The sequence below is a fragment of the Brachyhypopomus gauderio genome, unplaced genomic scaffold (assembly GCF_052324685.1).
Source record: "Brachyhypopomus gauderio isolate BG-103 unplaced genomic scaffold, BGAUD_0.2 sc485, whole genome shotgun sequence".
In the NCBI taxonomy this organism is placed as follows: domain Eukaryota; kingdom Metazoa; phylum Chordata; class Actinopteri; order Gymnotiformes; family Hypopomidae; genus Brachyhypopomus; species Brachyhypopomus gauderio.
Genome location: NW_027507306.1, coordinates 17,501 through 36,155, shown reverse-complemented (window position 1 = coordinate 36,155; position 18,655 = coordinate 17,501). Strand labels below are relative to the sequence as shown.

Genomic DNA, 18,655 nt, shown 5'->3' with positions numbered 1-18,655 from the left:
GTGACGAAAAATAACGATACAGGTCTCTTTCGAGGCCCTGTAATCGGAATGAGCGTATCCTAAACCCATGGGTGAGGACCCATTGGAGGGCAAGTCTGGTGCCAGCAGCCGCGGTAATTCCAGCTCCAATAGCGTATATTAAAGTTGCTGCAGTTAAAAAGCTCGTAGTTGGATTTCGGGAGTGGGCTGACGGTCCGCCGCGAGGCGAGCCACCGCCTGTCCCAGACCCTGCCTCCCGGTGCCCCTCGGATGCCCTTGGCTGGGTGTCCGGTCGGGGTCCGGAGCGTTTACTTTGAAAAAATTAGAGTGTTCAAAGCGGGCCGCTACTCGCCCGAATACCTGAGCTAGGAATAATGGAATAGGACTCCGGTTCTATTTTGTGGGTTTCCGGAACCAGGGCCATGATTAAGAGGGACGGCCGGGGGCATTCGTATTGCGCCGCTAGAGGTGAAATTCTTGGACCGGCGCAAGACGGACGAAAGCGAAAGCATTTGCCAAGAATGTTTTCATTAATCAAGAACGAAAGTCGGAGGTTCGAAGACGATCAGATACCGTCGTAGTTCCGACCGTAAACTATGCCAACCCGCGATCCGGCGGCGTTATTCCCATGACCCGCCGGGCAGCGTGCGGGAAACCACGAGTCTTTGGGTTCCGGGGGGAGTATGGTTGCAAAGCTGAAACTTAAAGGAATTGACGGAAGGGCACCACCAGGAGTGGAGCCTGCGGCTTAATTTGACTCAACACGGGAAACCTCACCCGGCCCGGACACGGAAAGGATTGACAGATTGATGGCTCTTTCTCGATTCTGTGGGTGGTGGTGCATGGCCGTTCTTAGTTGGTGGAGCGATTTGTCTGGTTAATTCCGATAACGAACGAGACTCCGGCATGCTAACTAGTTATGCGGCCCTCCGTGGTCTGCATCAACTTCTTAGAGGGACAAGTGGCGTTCAGCCACACGAGATGGAGCAATAACAGGTCTGTGATGCCCTTAGATGTCCGGGGCTGCACGCGCGCCACAATGGTTGGCTCAGCATGTGCCTACCCTTCGCCGAGAGGCGCGGGTAATCCGCTGAAACCCAATCGTGATTGGGACTGGGGATTGCAATTATTCCCCATGAACGAGGAATTCCCAGTAAGCGTGAGTCACAAGCTCGCGTTGATTAAGTCCCTGCCCTTTGTACACACCGCCCGTCGCTACTACCGATCGGATGGTTTAGTGAGGTCCTCGGATCGGCCGCACCGGGACCCCTCGTGGGCCTTGGTGTAGTGCTGAGAAGTCGATCAAACTTGATCATCTAGAGTAAGTAAACGTAGTGGGGTTTTGGGATTTTGATGAACTAAATAAATTGCCATTGTACGCAATAGTGGGGCAATGGGATTGTAACCCGAATTTGGATCCCAATTGCCGTTTAACTAAATTGCCGAATGGACACCTTTGTGATTTCCTTACTGACCACACTGGTAAGTCAATAGGGGCTTCGTGGACGCCTGTAGGGGCGCCCTCGCGCTGTCCGTGGACCACGCCCGATACCGGCCACTGATCCGAAGTCAGTTTTAAGTCGTGGCACGTGGCATAATGGGCAAGCTGGCAAGGGATCCCACTTCCAATTTATTCAATGTGTTGGCATGCTATTCAAATAGATTGCAAGTGGGAGGTTTCAACACACCTCCCCCAAACCCCACCCACATCCCATTTCTAGTTTATACCATGTGTTTGCTTGGTATTGAAATAGATTGCAATTGGGATGTTGGCCACCACCCACCCCAGGTGGGCGTGTACAAGTTCAGGAATTAAAGGTAGGGGCACAGGAAGAGAACCGAAGGTCGTAGGGGTCCGAAACTTGGTGGGGGGGTAGTGTGGGACCCCCTAAACAACATATTGAAGCCCCGCCCCCAAAAGTGGGCGTGGCCGGAAGTAGATGTTCCCATGGTCCGATTGGCTCGAGACTTGATAGGGGAGTAGTGTGGGACCCCCTAAACAACATATTGAAGCCCCGCCCCCAAAAGTGGGCGTGGCCGGAAGTAGGTGTTCCCATAGGCCGATCGGCTTGAGACTTGGTAGGGGAGTAGTGTGGGACCCCTAAAACAACATATTTAAGCCCCGCCCCAAAAAGTGGGCGTGGCCGGAAGTTGTAGTTCCCATGGGCCAATCGGCTCGAAACTTTGCAGGGTAGTTCTGTTAGGGACCACAAACAACATATTAAAAGCTCGTGTCCGTAGGTGGTCGGGAAGTCGAAAAACGAACCAGGAAGTGGAACAGGAAGTGACTTTCCCGAGGTCGTAGGGTCATGAAATTTCATAGGGGATGTCTGAGAGGGCTCCGGCACAACATACTGTAAGCCCGAGTCCGAACGCCAAGCGGAATTTTCACACCGCCCAACCAAATCCTTACTAACCCTTTCGCATCCCAATTCCAATTTATCTCACATAGTGCTCATAGATGGTTCGTGGACACAAATCCTATTCACCTAGTCCATTGAAAATAATTTTCAGGAATATTTTTTTCTGATTTTTTTACAAGGCTCTGGAAGGGCCTAGACATGCGGTTTTCGGATATGTGGTCGAGGGCCCCGGGACGAACCAGCATTCGACGCCCCGACTTCGAAGCTCCTCCCTAAACCCTGATTGGCCGCATCCCAATCCCAATCTATTTCCATTCATTTTTCGTGGACACATTGAAAAAGCAATTACCTGTTGGCATGCTTAAATAGATGGCAAGTGGGATGGTTAGACACACAATAGATTGCAATTGGGATGTTGGCCACCACCCACCCCAGGTGGGCGTGTACAAAGTTCAGAATTAGAGTTAAGAGCACAGGAAGAGAACCGAATATCGTAGGGGCCCGAAACTTGATAGGGGGGTAGTGTGGGACCCGTAAAACAACATATTGAAGCCCCGCCCCCAAAAAGTGGGCGTGGCCGGAAGTAGGTGTTCCCATAGGCCGATCGGCTTGAGACTTCATAGGGGAGTAGTGTGGGGCCCCTAAAACAACATATTTAAGCCCCGCCCCCAAAAGTGGGCGTGGCCGGAAGTAGGTGTTCCCATGGGCCAATCGGCTCGAAACTTTGCAGGGGAGTTATGTTAGGGACCCCAAACAACATACTAAAAGCTCGTGTCCGTAAGTGGGCGGGAAGTCAAAAAACGAACCAGGAAGTGGAACAGGAAGTGACTTTCCCGAGGTCGGAGGGTCATGAAATTTCATAAGGGATGTCTGAGAGGGCTTTGGAACAACATACTGTAAGCACGGAGCCCTAGGTCATACCGTTTGGGCGTGGCTAAGTTTTAAAGGTGTTTTTTTTCTAACACAGAACAGTCACAAGCATACATTTGGGGCCGCTGAAGGGCCAAAATTTGACGTAAAGGTCCCAAAATCGGTCGGGGTCATGTATGTTATGGCCTAAAAGAGGATCCCAAGGCCCAAGTCCGTAGCTCGAAGCGTTGGCGTATGGCAGCAAAAAAGATATTGCACTGTAGGGAGAGGCCTAAAGTTTAAACGCATATTTTCATACATTTGGGGCCGCTGAGGGGCCAAAATTTGACGTAGGGGTCCCAAAATCGGTCGAGGTCATGTATGTTATGGCCTAAAAGAGGATCCCAAGGCCCAAGTCCGTAGCTCGAAGCGTTGGCGTATGGCAGCAAAAAAGATATTGCACTGTAGGGAGAGGCCTAAAGTTTAAACGCATATTTTCATACATTTGGGGCCGCTGAGGGGCCAAAATTTAACCTAGGGGTCCCAAAATCGGTCGAGGTCATGTATGTTATGGCCTAAAAGAGGATCCCAAGGCCCAAGTCCGTAGCTCGAAGCGTTGGCGTATGGCAGCAAAAAAGATATTGCACTGTAGGGAGAGGCCTAAAGTTTAAACGCATATTTTCATACATTTGGGGCCGCTGAGGGGCCAAAATTTGACGTAGGGGTCCCAAAATCGGTCGAGGTCGTCTCTGTGATGGCCCGATGGAGGATCCCGAGTTGCAAGTCCGTAGCTCAAAGCGTTGGCGTATGGCAGCCTAAAAGATATTGCGCTGTAGTCGTAGGCCAAAGGTCAAACAGAAATGTACATACATTTGGGGCCGCTGAGGGCCCAAAATTTAACCTAGGGGTCCCAAAATCGGTCGAGGTCGTCTCTGTGATGGCCCGATGCAGGATCCTGAGATACAGGTCTGTAGCTCGAAGTGTTGGCGTTTGGCAGCAGTCAACGTGTTGCTGTGTAGGCCTTTTTTAATAGGAGCAACACACACACTTGTGGCCCCTGAGAGTCTAAACCTGCACGTATCCACACGTGCCTGCAGAGTGTTATTAGACCCAACAAATTGATAAAGATAGTGCATGCACAGACCCAAAGGTCATATGGTTTGGGTGTGGCTATCATTTGAATTTGCTCTTTTAGGCAGTAACTCTTCTAACACAGCACAAGACCATGTGTGCGGGGCCCCTGAGGGACCAAACCTGCACGTATCCACACGTGCCTGCAGAGTGTTATTAGACCCAACAAATTGATAAAGATAGTGCATGCACAGACCCAAAGGTCATATGGTTTGGGTGTGGCTATCATTTGAATTTGCTCTTTTAGGCAGTAACTCTTCTAACACAGCACAAGACCATGTGTGCGGGGCCCCTGAGGGACCAAACCTGCACGTATCCACACGTGCCTGCAGAGTGTTATTAGACCCAACAAATTGATAAAGATAGTGCATGCACAGACTCATAGGTCATATGGTTTGGGTGTGGCTATCATTTGAATTTGCACTTTTAGGCAGAATCTCCTCTAACACTTAAAGCACAAGACCATGTGTGCGGGGCCCCTGAAGGACCAAACCTGCACGTATCCACACGTGCCTGCAGAGTGTTATTAGACCCAACAAATTGATAAAGATAGTGCATGCACAGACTCATAGGTCATATGGTTTGGGTGTGGCTATCATTTGAATTTGCACTTTTAGGCAGAATCTCCTCTAACACTTAAAGCACAAGACCATGTGTGCGGGGCCCCTGAAGGACCAAACCTGCACGTATCCACACGTGCTTCCAGAGTGTTAATATACCCCACCCACTGAGGAAGATACTCCGAGCACAGACCCTTAGGTCATACGGATTGGGCGTGGCTAACTTTTGAAAGTGATTTTTTTCTAACACAGAGAGGTCACGAGCATACATTTGGGGATGCTGAGGGGCCAAAATTAGACGTAGAGGTCCCAAAATCGGTCGAGGTCATCTCTGTGATGGCCCGATGGACCATCCCAAGTTGCAAGTCCGTAGCTCGAAGCGTTGGCGTATGGCAGCCATTAATCTATTGCGCTGTAGTCGTAGGCCTTAAGGTCAAACACAAATTTTCATACATTTGGGGCCCCTGAGGGGCCAAAATTTGACGTAGAGGTCCCAAAATCGGTCGAGGTCGTCTCTGTGATGGCCCGATGGACCATCCCAAGTTGCAAGTCCGTAGCTCGAAGCGTTGGCGTATGGCAGCCATTAATCTATTGCGCTGTAGTCGTAGGCCTTAAGGTCAAACCCAAATTTTCATACATTTGGGGCCCCTGAGGGGCCAAAATTTGACGTAGAGGTCCCAAAATCGGTCGAGGTCGTCTCTGTGATGGCCCGATGGACCATCCCAAGTTGCAAGTCCGTAGCTCGAAGCGTTGGCGTATGGCAGCCATTAATCTATTGCGCTGTAGTCGTAGGCCTTAAGGTCAAACCCAAATTTTCATACATTTGGGGCCCCTGAGGGGCCAAAATTTGACGTAGAGGTCCCAAAATCGGTCGAGGTCGTCTCTGTGATGGCCCGATGGAACATCCCAAGTTGCAAGTCCGTAGCTCGAAGCGTTGGCGTATGGCAGCCATTAATCTATTGCGCTGTAGTCGTAGGCCTTAAGGTCAAACCCAAATTTTCATACATTTGGGGCCCCTGAGGGGCCAAAATTTGACGTAGAGGTCCCAAAATCGGTCGAGGTCGTCTCTGTGATGGCCCGATGGACCATCCCAAGTTGCAAGTCCGTAGCTCGAAGCGTTGGCGTATGGCAGCCATTAATCTATTGCGCTGTAGTCGTAGGCCTTAAGGTCAAACCCAAATTTTCATACATTTGGGGCCCCTGAGGGGCCAAAATTTGACGTAGAGGTCCCAAAATCGGTCGAGGTCGTCTCTGTGATGGCCCGATGGACCATCCCAAGTTGCAAGTCCGTAGCTCGAAGCGTTGGCGTATGGCAGCCATTAATCTATTGCGCTGTAGTCGTAGGCCTTAAGGTCAAACCCAAATTTTCATACATTTGGGGCCCCTGAGGGGCCAAAATTTGACGTAGAGGTCCCAAAATCGGTCGAGGTCGTCTCTGTGATGGCCCGATGGACCATCCCAAGTTGCAAGTCCGTAGCTCGAAGCGTTGGCGTATGGCAGCCATTAATCTATTGCGCTGTAGTCGTAGGCCTTAAGGACCCCATTCAAATAGATTGGAATTGGACGATTTGTACTTACCGATCCCAATTCCAATCTATTTGAATGGGACCCCATTCAAATAGATTGGAATTGTACGATTTGTACTTACCGATCCCAATTCCAATCTATTTGAATGGCATCCCAATTCCAATTTATTTGACTGATGGAAATAAATTGGAATTGGGATCCCATTCAAATAGATTGGAAGTGGGATCGGTAAGTACAAATTGTCCAATTCCAATTTATTTGAATGGGGTCCCATTGAAATAGATTGGAATTGGGATCGGTAAGTACAAATTGTCCAATTCCAATTTATTTGAATGGGGTCCCATTGAAATAGATTGGAATTGGGATCGGTAAGTACAAATCGTCCAATTCCAATTTATTTGAATGGGGTCCCATTGAAATAGATTGGAATTGGGATCGGTAAGTACAAATTGTCCAATTCCAATTTATTTGAATGGCATCCCAATTCCAACTTATTTAAGTGATGGAAATAAATTGGAATTGGGATCCCATTCAAATAGATTGGAATTGGGATCGGTAAGTACAAATCGTCCAATTCCAATTTATTTGAATGGCATCCCAATTCCAATCTATTTAACACATGGAAATAAATTGGAATTGGGATGCAGTAAAATGAGGTTATAAGTTATTTTACAAAACACTTATTTTAAGCTTAAAAAACCATTTATCCATACTCCCCATGTCTGTCTGATGCAAACTGAGTGGTCAGAGTTTTGAAATTCCACTGTCCAATACCCCACTATTTTGATGACTTGAATAAATTGGAAGTGGGATCTCTATATCTCAGCTTCAGAATGACATAGCTTGAAAATTTCAACACTCAGCACTAAGTTTAGGTGTGCCTGACTCACTGTGTGAGTTTGGAGAAGATTGCAGAAAGTCAAAATTTTGGCTCAAAAAAACTCTAAGGGGTTAGTGTGTGTGTTTTTTTGAAGCAAAATTTTGACTTTCTGCAAACTTCACCAAACTCACACAGTGAGTTAGGAGGACTCAAACTTAGAGAGGAGTGGTAAAAGAATCGTGCTATCATATTCCAAAGCTGAGATCTGGAGATCCCACTTCCAATTTATTCAAGTCATCAAAATAGTGGGGTTTTGGACACCACAGTCTGACAACTCTGAACACCCAGCTTGCATAAACCAGACATGGGGAGCATGGATAAATGGTTTTTGAAGTGTTTTAGTGATAAGAAAAAAAAACTTAGAAATCAATGTATTTGAATGGCATCCCAATTCCAATTTATTTGACTGATGGAAATAAATTGGAATTGGGATCCCATTCAAATAGATTGGAATTGGGATCGGTAAGTACAAATTGTCCAATTCCAATTTATTTGAATGGGGTCCCATTGAAATAGATTGGAATTGGGATCGGTAAGTACAAATTGTCCAATTCCAATTTATTTGAATGGGGTCCCATTGAAATAGATTGGAATTGGGATTGGTAAGTACAAATCGTCCAATTCCAATTTATTTGAATGGGGTCCCATTGAAATAGATTGGAATTGGGATCGGTAAGTACAAATTGTCCAATTCCAATTTATTTGAATGGCATCCCAATTCCAATTTATTTAAGTGATGGAAATAAATTGGAATTGGGATCCCATTCAAATAGATTGGAATTGGGATCGGTAAGTACAAATTGTCCAATTCCAATTTATTTGAATGGCATCCCAATTCCAATTTATTTAAGTGATGGAAATAAATTGGAATTGGGATCCCATTGAAATAGATTGGAATTGGGATCGGTAAGTACAAATTGTCCAATTCCAATTTATTTGAAAGGGGTCCCATTGAAATAGATTGGAATTGGGATCGGTAAGTACAAATTGTCCAATTCCAATTTATTTGAATGGGGTCCCATTCAAATAGATTGGAATTGGGATCGGTAAGTACAAATTGTCCAATTCCAATTTATTTGAATGGGGTCCCATTGAAATAGATTGGAATTGGGATTGGTAAGTACAAATCGTCCAATTCCAATTTATTTGAATGGGGTCCCATTGAAATAGATTGGAATTGGGATCGGTAAGTACAAATTGTCCAATTCCAATTTATTTGAATGGCATCCCAATTCCAATTTATTTAAGTGATGGAAATAAATTGGAATTGGGATCCCATTGAAATAGATTGGAATTGGGATCGGTAAGTACAAATTGTCCAATTCCAATTTATTTGAATGGCATCCCAATTCCAATTTATTTAAGTGATGGAAATAAATTGGAATTGGGATCCCATTGAAATAGATTGGAATTGGGATCGGTAAGTACAAATTGTCCAATTCCAATTTATTTGAATGGCATCCCAATTCCAATTTATTTAAGTGATGGAAATAAATTGGAATTGGGATCCCATTGAAATAGATTGGAATTGGGATCGGTAAGTACAATATGTCCAATTCCAATTTATTTGAATGGGGTCCCATTGAAATAGATTGGAATTGGGATCGGTAAGTACAAATTGTCCAATTCCAATTTATTTGAATGGGGTCCCATTGAAATAGATTGGAATTGGGATTGGTAAGTACAAATCGTCCAATTCCAATTTATTTGAATGGGGTCCCATTGAAATAGATTGGAATTGGGATCGGTAAGTACAAATTGTCCAATTCCAATTTATTTGAATGGCATCCCAATTCCAATTTATTTAAGTGATGGAAATAAATTGGAATTGGGATCCCATTGAAATAGATTGGAATTGGGATCGGTAAGTACAAATTGTCCAATTCCAATTTATTTGAATGGCATCCCAATTCCAATTTATTTAAGTGATGGAAATAAATTGGAATTGGGATCCCATTGAAATAGATTGGAATTGGGATCGGTAAGTACAAATTGTCCAATTCCAATTTATTTGAATGGCATCCCAATTCCAATTTATTTAAGTGATGGAAATAAATTGGAATTGGGATGCAGTAAAATGAGGTTATAAGTTATTTTACAAAACACTTATTTTAAGCTTAGAAAACCATTTATCCATACTCCCCATGTCTGTCTGATGCAAACTGAGTGGTCAGAGTTTTGAAATTCCACTGTCCAATACCCCACTATTTTGATGACTTGAATAAATTGGAAGTGGGATCTCTATATCTCAGCTTCAGAATGACCTAGCTTGAAAATTTCAACGCTCAGCACTAAGTTTAGGTGTGCCTGACTCACTGTGTGAGTTTGGAGAAGATTGCAGAAAGTCAAAATTTTGGCTCAAAAAAACTCTAAGGGGTTAGTGTGTGAGTTTTTTTGGGGCAAAATTTTGACTTTCTGCAAACTTCACCAAACTCACACAGTGAGTTAGGAGGACTCAAACTTAGAGAGGAGTGGTAAAAGAATCGTGCTATCATATTCCAAAGCTGAGATCTGGAGATCCCACTTCCAATTTATTCAAGTCATCAAAATAGTGGGGTTTTGGACACCACAGTCTGACAACTCTGAACACCCAGCTTGCATAAACCAGACATGGGGAGCATGGATAAATGGTTTTTGAAGTGTTTTAGTGATAAGAAAAAAAAACTTAGAAATCAATGTATTTGAATGGCATCCCAATTCCAATTTATTTGACTGATGGAAATAAATTGGAATTGGGATCCCATTGAAATAGATTGGAATTGGGATCGGTAAGTACAAATTGTCCAATTCCAATTTATTTGAATGGCATCCCAATTCCAATTTATTTAAGTGATGGAAATAAATTGGAATTGGGATCCCATTGAAATAGATTGGAATTGGGATCGGTAAGTACAAATTGTCCAATTCCAATTTATTTGAATGGCATCCCAATTCCAATTTATTTAAGTGATGGAAATAAATTGGAATTGGGATCCCATTGAAATAGATTGGAATTGGGATCGGTAAGTACAAATTGTCCAATTCCAATTTATTTGAATGGCATCCCAATTCCAATTTATTTAAGTGATGGAAATAAATTGGAATTGGGATGCAGTAAAATGAGGTTATAAGTTATTTTACAAAACACTTATTTTAAGCTTAGAAAACCATTTATCCATACTCCCCATGTCTGTCTGATGCAAACTGAGTGGTCAGAGTTTTGAAATTCCACTGTCCAATACCCCACTATTTTGATGACTTGAATAAATTGGAAGTGGGATCTCTATATCTCAGCTTCAGAATGACCTAGCTTGAAAATTTCAACGCTCAGCACTAAGTTTAGGTGTGCCTGACTCACTGTGTGAGTTTGGAGAAGATTGCAGAAAGTCAAAATTTTGGCTCAAAAAAACTCTAAGGGGTTAGTGTGTGAGTTTTTTTGGGGCAAAATTTTGACTTTCTGCAAACTTCACCAAACTCACACAGTGAGTTAGGAGGACTCAAACTTAGAGAGGAGTGGTAAAAGAATCGTGCTATCATATTCCAAAGCTGAGATCTGGAGATCCCACTTCCAATTTATTCAAGTCATCAAAATAGTGGGGTTTTGGACACCACAGTCTGACAACTCTGAACACCCAGCTTGCATAAACCAGACATGGGGAGCATGGATAAATGGTTTTTGAAGTGTTTTAGTGATAAGAAAAAAAAACTTAGAAATCAATGTATTTGAATGGCATCCCAATTCCAATTTATTTGACTGATGGAAATAAATTGGAATTGGGATCCCATTGAAATAGATTGGAATTGGGATCGGTAAGTACAAATTGTCCAATTCCAATTTATTTGAATGGCATCCCAATTCCAATTTATTTAAGTGATGGAAATAAATTGGAATTGGGATCCCATTGAAATAGATTGGAATTGGGATCGGTAAGTACAAATTGTCCAATTCCAATTTATTTGAATGGCATCCCAATTCCAATTTATTTAAGTGATGGAAATAAATTGGAATTGGGATGCAGTAAAATGAGGTTATAAGTTATTTTACAAAACACTTATTTTAAGCTTAGAAAACCATTTATCCATACTCCCCATGTCTGTCTGATGCAAACTGAGTGGTCAGAGTTTTGAAATTCCACTGTCCAATACCCCACTATTTTGATGACTTGAATAAATTGGAAGTGGGATCTCTATATCTCAGCTTCAGAATGACCTAGCTTGAAAATTTCAACGCTCAGCACTAAGTTTAGGTGTGCTTGACTCACTGTGTGAGTTTGGAGAAGATTGCAGAAAGTCAAAATTTTGGCTCAAAAAAACTCTAAGGGGTTAGTGTGTGAGTTTTTTTGGGGCAAAATTTTGACTTTCTGCAAACTTCACCAAACTCACACAGTGAGTTAGGAGGACTCAAACTTAGAGAGGAGTGGTAAAAGAATCGTGCTATCATATTCCAAAGCTGAGATCTGGAGATCCCACTTCCAATTTATTCAAGTCATCAAAATAGTGGGGTTTTGGACACCACAGTCTGACAACTCTGAACACCCAGCTTGCATAAACCAGACATGGGGAGCATGGATAAATGGTTTTTGAAGTGTTTTAGTGATAAGAAAAAAAAACTTAGAAATCAATGTATTTGAATGGCATCCCAATTCCAATTTATTTGACTGATGGAAATAAATTGGAATTGGGATCCCATTGAAATAGATTGGAATTGGGATCGGTAAGTACAAATTGTCCAATTCCAATTTATTTGAATGGCATCCCAATTCCAATTTATTTAAGTGATGGAAATAAATTGGAATTGGGATCCCATTGAAATAGATTGGAATTGGGATCGGTAAGTACAAATTGTCCAATTCCAATTTATTTGAATGGCATCCCAATTCCAATTTATTTAAGTGATGGAAATAAATTGGAATTGGGATCCCATTGAAATAGATTGGAATTGGGATCGGTAAGTACAAATTGTCCAATTCCAATTTATTTGAATGGGGTCCCATTGAAATAGATTGGAATTGGGATCGGTAAGTACAAATTGTCCAATTCCAATTTATTTGAATGGGGTCCCATTGAAATAGATTGGAATTGGGATTGGTAAGTACAAATCGTCCAATTCCAATTTATTTGAATGGGGTCCCATTGAAATAGATTGGAATTGGGATCGGTAAGTACAAATTGTCCAATTCCAATTTATTTGAATGGCATCCCAATTCCAATTTATTTAAGTGATGGAAATAAATTGGAATTGGGATCCCATTGAAATAGATTGGAATTGGGATCGGTAAGTACAAATTGTCCAATTCCAATTTATTTGAATGGCATCCCAATTCCAATTTATTTAACTGATGGAAATAAATTGGAATTGGGATCCCATTGAAATAGATTGGAATTGGGATCGGTAAGTACAAATTGTCCAATTCCAATTTATTTGAATGGGGTCCCATTGAAATAGATTGGAATTGGGATCAGTAAGTACAAATTGTCCAATTCCAATTTATTTGAATGGGGTCCCATTGAAATAGATTGGAATTGGGATTGGTAAGTACAAATCGTCCAATTCCAATTTATTTGAATGGGGTCCCATTGAAATAGATTGGAATTGGGATCGGTAAGTACAAATTGTCCAATTCCAATTTATTTGAATGGCATCCCAATTCCAATTTATTTAAGTGATGGAAATAAATTGGAATTGGGATCCCATTGAAATAGATTGGAATTGGGATCGGTAAGTACAAATTGTCCAATTCCAATTTATTTGAATGGCATCCCAATTCCAATTTATTTAACTGATGGAAATAAATTGGAATTGGGATGCAGTAAAATGAGGTTATAAGTTATTTTACAAAACACTTATTTTAAGCTTAGAAAACCATTTATCCATACTCCCCATGTCTGTCTGATGCAAACTGGGTGGTCAGAGTTTTGAAATTCCACTGTCCAATACCCCACTATTTTGATGACTTGAATAAATTGGAAGTGGGATCGCCAGATCTCAGCCTTAGAATGACATAGCTTGAAAATTTCAACGCTCAGCACTAAGTTTAGGTGTGCCTGACTCACTGTGTGAGTTTGGAGAAGATTGCAGAAAGTCAAAATTTTGGCTCAAAAAAACTCTAAGGGGTTAGTGTGTGAGTTTTTTTGAGCCAAAATTTTGACTTTCTGCAAACTTCACCAAACTCACACAGTGAGTTAGGAGGACTCAAACTTAGAGAGGAGTGGTGAAAGAATTGTGCTATCATGTTCCAAAGCTGAGATCTGGAGATCCCACTTCCAATTTATTCAAGTCATCAAAATAGTGGGGTTTTGGACACCACAGTCTGACAACTCTGAACACCCAACTTGCATAAACCAGACATGGGGAGCATGGATAAATGATTTTTGAAGTGTTTTAGTGATAAGAAAAAAAACTTAGAAATCAATGTATTTGAATGGCATCCCAATTCCAATTTATTTGACTGATGGAAATAAATTGGAATTGGGATCCCATTCAAATAGATTGGAATTGGGATCGGTAAGTACAAATCGTCCAATTCCAATCTATTTGAATGGGGTCCCATTGAAATAGATTGGAATTGGGATCGGTAAGTACAAATCGTCCAATTCCAATTTATTTGAATGGGGTCCCATTGAAATAGATTGGAATTGGGATCGGTAAGTACAAATCGTCCAATTCCAATTTATTTGAATGGGGTCCCATTGAAATAGATTGGAATTGGGATCGGTAAGTACAAATCGTCCAATTCCAATTTATTTGAATGGGGTCCCATTGAAATAGATTGGAATTGGGATCGGTAAGTACAAATCGTCCAATTCCAATTTATTTGAATGGGGTCCCATTCAAATAGATTGGAATTGGGATCGGTAAGTACAAATCGTCCAATTCCAATTTATTTGAATGGCATCCCAATTCCAATTTATTTGACTGATGGAAATAAATTGGAATTGGGATCCCATTCAAATAGATTGGAATTGGGATCGGTAAGTACAAATCGTCCAATTCCAATTTATTTGAATGGCATCCCAATTCCAATTTATTTGACTGATGGAAATAAATTGGAATTGGGATGCGATAGAGTTTGGGTTAGTGGTGTAAAAATTCCGCTTGGCTTTCGGACTCGTGCTTACAGTATGTTGCTCCAGTGCCCCCCCAGACCTCCCCTATGAAATTTCATGACCCTACGACCTCGGGAAAGTCACTTCCTGTTCCACTTCCTGGTTCATTTTTCGACTTCCCGACCACCTACGGACACGAGCTTTTAGTATGTTGTTTGTGGTCCCAAATAGAACTCCCCTGCAAAGTTTTGAGCCGATCGGCCCATGGGAACACCTACTTCCGGTCACGCCCACTTTTAGGGGCGGGGCTTAAATATGTTGTTTGAGGGGTCCCACACTACCCCCCTATCAAGTCTCGAGCCGATCGGCCCATGGGAACACCTACTTCCGGCCACGCCCACTTTTAGGGGGCGGGGCTTCAATATGTTGTTTAGGGGGTCCCACACTACCCCCCTATCAAGTTTCGGACCCCTACGACATTCCTGAACTTGTACAAGCCCACCTGGGGTGGGTAGTGGCCAACATCCCAATTGCAATCTATTTGAATAGGCATCCCATAATAATGGAAATAGATTGGAAGTGGGATAGGTAATCACAAAACATCCCAATTGCAATCTATTTGAATAGGCATCCCATAATAGCTGAAATAGATTGGAAGTGGGATAGGTAATCACAAAACATCCCAATTGCAATCTATTTGAATAGGCATCCCATAATAGCTGAAATAGATTGGAAGTGGGATAGGTAATCACAAAACATCCCAATTGCAATCTATTTGAATAGGCATCCCATAATAGCTGAAATAGATTGGAAGTGGGATAGGTAATCACAAAACATCCCAATTGCAATCTATTTGAATAGGCATCCCATAATAGCTGAAATAGATTGGAAGTGGGATAGGTAATCACAAAACATCCCAATTGCAATCTATTTGAATAGGCATCCCATAATAGCTGAAATAGATTGGAAGTGGGATAGGTAATCACAAAACATCCCAATTGCAATCTATTTGAATAGGCATCCCATAATAATGGAAATAAATTGGAAGTGGGATAGGTAATCACAAAACATCCCAATTGCAATCTATTTGAATAGGCATCCCATAATAGCTGAAATAGATTGGAAGTGGGATAGGTAATCACAAAACATCCCAATTGCAATCTATTTGAATAGGCATCCCATAATAATGGAAATAAATTGGAAGTGGGATAGGTAATCACAAAACATCCCAATTGCAATCTATTTGAATAGGCATCCCATAATAGCTGAAATAGATTGGAAGTGGGATAGGTAATCACAAAACATCCCAATTGCAATCTATTTGAATAGGCATCCCATAATAATGGAAATAAATTGGAAGTGGGATAGGTAATCACAAAACATCCCAATTGCAATCTATTTGAATAGGCATCCCATAATAGCTGAAATAGATTGGAAGTGGGATAGGTAATCACAAAACATCCCAATTGCAATCTATTTGAATAGGCATCCCATAATAGCTGAAATAGATTGGAAGTGGGATAGGTAATCACAAAACATCCCAATTGCAATCTATTTGAATAGGCATCCCATAATAGCTGAAATAGATTGGAAGTGGGATAGGTAATCACAAAACATCCCAATTGCAATCTATTTGAATAGGCATCCCATAATAGCTGAAATAGATTGGAAGTGGGATAGGTAATCACAAAACATCCCATTTGCAATCTATTTGATTAGGCATCCCATAATAATCGGAAAAATAAATTGGAAGTGGGATGTTTTTTACTTACCTATCCCACTTCCAATTTATTTGGATGTGCTCCACACTGTGGCCGAACTGCGTATCGCTCGAAAAACGCCCGTTTTTCAATAATTTATTGCCGGCCTCATGGGGGCGCTAGAGGCGGGGGGACAACTCCCCTCGTCTTTGGGGGTCCCCCCCTCGGGGCCTGACCCATCCGCCGACCCGGCAAAAATCTGGGGGCTTCGGCGCGCAGCCCCCCTTTGGGGCCGTCAATTGGCCACTTAATAGATTGGGATTGGGATGTTGCTGCGCTAACTAGAGGAAGTAAAAGTCGTAACAAGGTTTCCGTAGGTGAACCTGCGGAAGGATCATTAACGGGTAGCGCCGCCCGGCGCGCCTCCTCCCAGCCTCTGTGCGTCTCCTCGGGCCTCTGGGGAAAGGGTTGTGCGCTTCGGTACCGGACTGGAGATCATCATATGTTTAACGCCTGAACAGCGATGGCGCAAGCTGGTCTGTTCTCTCCAAACAGCCCCCCATCTCGAGCGCACCTCCTCGGTACTCTCTGGCTCGTGCGAAGCGCTAAAAAACACGGTTACGGCCGGTTTCCACACGCACAATGGCGTGAGTCTGGGCCGCGAGGCCCTCTCTCTCTGTCGGCGTGCGTGGGGTTTTCCACATTCGGTGACCTCAGGCTCACGGCACCACCACGCACCCTACGTCTGTTGCTATAAATCGGGACTGTGCCCGTAAAGGACCAGACCCGCGTTGGGAGGTTCGCAGGAGGCTCACGCCACCTTTGTCTTCCTGGGCTCAGACGTCGTCAAAGCGGTTGCGCGTGTGTGGCCGTTGCCTTCCATTTTTCGTCGGGTGACGGGTACCTACTAGTCTTCGAACCAACCCCATACAGCGCTACGAGTGCTCTCCCTTACCGGAGGCATGGCGGGCGGTGATGGGGAGGGCCACGTGTGGACTCTAGCTCATCAACCCCGCCTCAGGCAGCGCTACGAGTGCTCTCCTGTACTGGAGACATGGCGGACGCTGACTGGGTGGTCCCCCTGGTGGCTTTAGTCTTCACACCCTCCACACCCCGGTGCTACGCGTGCTCCTCTCCGCAGGGAGGGGTGGACATGGCGGGCGGCGGGTGAGGAGAGGGGTTCACTGTGTGCTGTAGCTCCCAAGCTCACCTCGGGCAGCGCTACGAGTGCTCCTCCCTTCCTGGGAGCATGGCGGGCGGTGACGAGGTAGGCCTCTGGGTCCTTCAGTATTCACACACCCCTTTCCAACACCCCGTTGCTACGCGTGCTCACCCAGTCCTCCGAGACGGACAGGGCGGGTGCCGAGTGTGGAGGGGGCCCGCAGAGGGCTGCGGGTTTAAAGACCCCGTGCTCGGGTGCCTGTCCCTCGGGTCAGGCACTACGGCGGGGCGCCCGTCACTTGAAAAATGGTAAAAACCATTTATCATGTTTGGTGCCTCTCACGAAAAAACCAAGAGTACAACTCTTAGCGGTGGATCACTCGGCTCGTGCGTCGATGAAGAACGCAGCCAGCTGCGAGAACTAATGTGAATTGCAGGACACATTGATCATCGACACTTCGAACGCACATTGCGGCCCTGGGTTCATCCCAGGGCTACGCCTGTCTGAGGGTCGCTATTCCCATCATTCGGACTGTGCCTGTAATGGGCAAGACCGCGGTTGGAGGTTCGAAGGTGGCCCTGGTCACCTCCGTCTTCCTAAATTCAGACGCGTCCCGGTCCTCTAGCTCCCCGGCTAGAGAGAGGGGTCACACGCTCCGTGTTAGGTTTCGCTGTGGAGCTCGTCTCCCCGTAGGCTGCGGCCTCCCTGCCTCTCGATCACCCCGATCCTGGTCCTCCAGGGGCCCCGCAATACTCCTACGGCCGAGGAAGAAGCGCGCACGCGGCTGCCGGTGGGCAACCATGCAGGCTGCCCGCGTGCGTGTCTCCCCCTTCCTCACCAGGCCGGCAGGAGGATGCGTGGTCGCGCGGGTGTATCGGTTGGTTCGGGTTGGTGCGTCGTCCTATGGGGGCCCAAGACGTGCCTCCCTCCAGCGTCTCCCTCTCACGGTGTGCTGTCCCTCCCTCCCTCTCGTCCGAGGCAGAGGCCGAGACCGACCCTGTGTCTGCCAGCCCGGTGCGCGTGTGCGCGTGGGGGTCCTCTCCCTCCCACCGCCACCGGCGGCTCAGGCGCGCGTCCGGTTCCCACACCGGCGTGCTGCCCCCATTCGAACGCGACCTCAGATCAGACGAGACGACCCGCTGAATTTAAGCATATTACTAAGCGGAGGAAAAGAAACTAACAAGGATTCCCTCAGTAGCGGCGAGCGAAGAGGGAAGAGCCCAGCGCCAAATCCCCCGTCCCGCCCGGGGCGAGGGGAAATGTGGCGTACGGAAGTCTGCTTTCTCTCGGCGTGGGCCGGGGGCCTGAGTCCTTCTGATGGAGGCTCAGCCCGTGGACGGTGTGAGGCCGGTAATGGCCCCTGCCCCGCCGGGGTGACAGTCTTCTCGGAGTCGGGTTGTTTGTGAATGCAGCCCAAAGTGGGTGGTAAACTCCATCTAAGGCTAAATACCGGCACGAGACCGATAGCGAACAAGTAC

The 18,655-nt window shown here is 44.8% G+C and overlaps 2 non-coding genes across 2 annotated transcripts in view; both read left to right on the top strand.

Annotated features, from left to right (window-relative positions):
- Positions 1-17,536: 17,536 nt before the first annotated feature.
- Positions 17,537-17,690, top strand: LOC143506571 (5.8S ribosomal RNA). The gene has a single exon (XR_013128387.1). It is a non-coding gene; the product is annotated as a 5.8S ribosomal RNA (ribosomal RNA).
- Positions 17,691-18,289: 599 nt separating this feature from the next.
- LOC143506572 (28S ribosomal RNA) overlaps positions 18,290-18,655 on the top strand; it is a 4,159-nt gene continuing 3,793 nt past the window's right edge. Inside the window, exon 1 of the ribosomal RNA XR_013128388.1 lies at positions 18,290-18,655. This exon is cut by the window's right edge and continues 3,793 nt beyond it. This is a non-coding gene — a ribosomal RNA (28S ribosomal RNA).